Genomic DNA, 2,543 nt, shown 5'->3' on the forward strand with positions numbered 1-2,543 from the left:
TAGCAGCGTTCAATATAGATGGTTTGACAATTCATAGATTGCTTCAGTTACCTGTTGAACATGGTCAGACTCCAAAATATAAACCATTGTCTGATCATGTATTAAAGGTTTTACGAGCAGAGCTTAAAGATGTTGTTCTTTTTGTGATTGATGAAGTGTCAATGATATCTAATTTGACTTTAATATATATACATCTTCGATTGTGTGAAATATTTAATACGATGAGTGATTGTGAAAACGGATGGTTCGGTGGAAAGCACGTTCTTTTGTTTGGCGATCTGCTTCAGTTACCTCCTGTACGCGAAGATCCTGTTTTTGAACGATTACCACAAGACAAAATTAGCAATTATGTCGGTTCTTTTGCTTCTGTTAATTTGTGGACTGAATTATTCCATTACGATGAGTTGACGATTAATATGCGTCAGCAAGGGGATGACTGTTATCGGCAGTTGTTGTCAAGAATTCGCATTGGTTTACTGACAAAGTCTGATTGCGAGATTCTTGAAAGTAGAAAAATATCTTTTAAAGGTGATTCTTTTAAATCCAGATTAAACGAATTATGTAATTTTATTAATGATTTTTATTTGGACACTGTTTGTCTATTGCCTACTCGTCATATGTGTGACGTTCTTAATGCTGCAATGTTAAGTCGCATTGCATCGAAAGAGATATTATTAATTGCCGAAGACACGATAGACTGTATTCCATATATGAGAAAAAAAGTATCAAGAGTATTGTCGAATAATGATGACGATAATTGTAAAACTGCTGGACTTTCGAAAGAAATTGTAATTAAGATTGGAGCAAAAGTTATGATAAGGCGTAATATTGATGCTACCTTAGGTCTTGTAAACGGTACACTAGCTACAGTAATTTCAGTTGTATAAGATACATCTACTGATTATGTAGAAAAAATTAATCTTCATTTATCATCAGGATTAGAATATTCAATTGAAAGAGTAAGCGTTAAATTCGAAGTAGTAGATAGAGGGTTTGTTATTAGAAAACAATTTCCATTGTGTCTGAGTTATGGAATAACCATTCACAAAAGTCAAGGATTGAGTTTACCAAATGCTATTATGGACATAGGTAATTCTATATTTAATTACGGTCAAGTTTATGTTGCCTTATCGCGATTAACTTCTCTAGAAGGGTTGCATTTGATTAACTACGATCCTTCATCAGTAACAGCTGACGAAGGAGCTATTAGGGAATATAATCGGCTAAGAAATAAGTACAAACCAGAAGCAGAAATAATTACTGTTTCAAAAGAACGCTATCGCAAAGTGAGAGATATTCCATGGGCAGTGTCAAAAGCAATTGTTTGCGTTCAAGAGAATTGCCAAGATAAAAAATCTGGACAAAATATTGCTTGGATTTTACGTGGTTTTCAAAATACGGATAATGTTTCATGTTACGCAAATGCAGTATTACAATGTCTATTGCATTTAAGCGCTATTAGAAAACAATTGGTTAATTGTGATACGTCAAATGTCTTACGTACGTTAATGCATCTGTATGAAAATGGAATGCGCAATTTGAATACATATGCAGTACGGCAATATTTAGGAGAATCATTTTCCACCAATATCAATATAAAACGAGATGCACTTGAGTTTTTTACAATTTTGTGCACAAAATATGATTGTATAAAACAACTGGTAGAGCATCAAGTAATTTCTACCAGTCGGTGTAAATCTTGTGGTTACACAAAGAAAAATATTCATAATAATTTAGTTGTTTTAGTACCTATTAAAAATTTGGGAAAAAAGAGCTATAATCTTAACGATTTATTAAATGTTTCATTCTCACATTGGTGTCAGTCAGATAATGAGTCATGCGAAGAGTGTAAAGGACATGATATTTTGTTTAAGAATGAATTAACGTTGACGAAAGATATAGTTGTTATTTATTTAGTGTTATTTTTCTCACAAGATGATAAGATGGTAAAAGCAATACGTAAATTTAACATATGTGCTATTCCTACAACTAAAATATTAATAGCTGGACAATCGTATAAAGTTATGAGTGCTATATTTCATAGTGGTTTATGTATTGAGGATGGTCATTACACGAGTATATGTAGAGAAGGAATGTCTACTAGTTGGATTGAAATTGATGATGCGAAAATTACAAAAAGACAATGGCCTAGAGGCGCTACAGATATTTATATGTTATTCTTACAAAAAATGAATAATAAATAAATATATTGAACGTATTGCACAGAATATGGATGTACAATTAAGTATAAAATACCTTGTGTTAACTATTATTAATTTTTTGACAACTATACCTTCATACTTTTATACACAGGATAATGAAAGGAATTAGTTAATGTAACGAAAAATACATAGTTGCCTTTTCAAAGAATATGTAGTTGCACATTGTAAGTTGTATTATATGTTATTCTTACAAAAAATGAATAATATATAAATATATTGAACGTATATCACAGAATATGGATATACAATTAAGTATAAAATATCTTGTGTTAACTATTATTAATTTTTCGACAACTATACCTTCATACTTTTATACACAGG

This window comes from Temnothorax nylanderi, unplaced genomic scaffold (genome assembly GCF_030848795.1).
Source record: "Temnothorax nylanderi isolate EJ_2023f unplaced genomic scaffold, tnyl_v1.0 TNYL_tig0340_pilon, whole genome shotgun sequence".
In the NCBI taxonomy this organism is placed as follows: domain Eukaryota; kingdom Metazoa; phylum Arthropoda; class Insecta; order Hymenoptera; family Formicidae; genus Temnothorax; species Temnothorax nylanderi.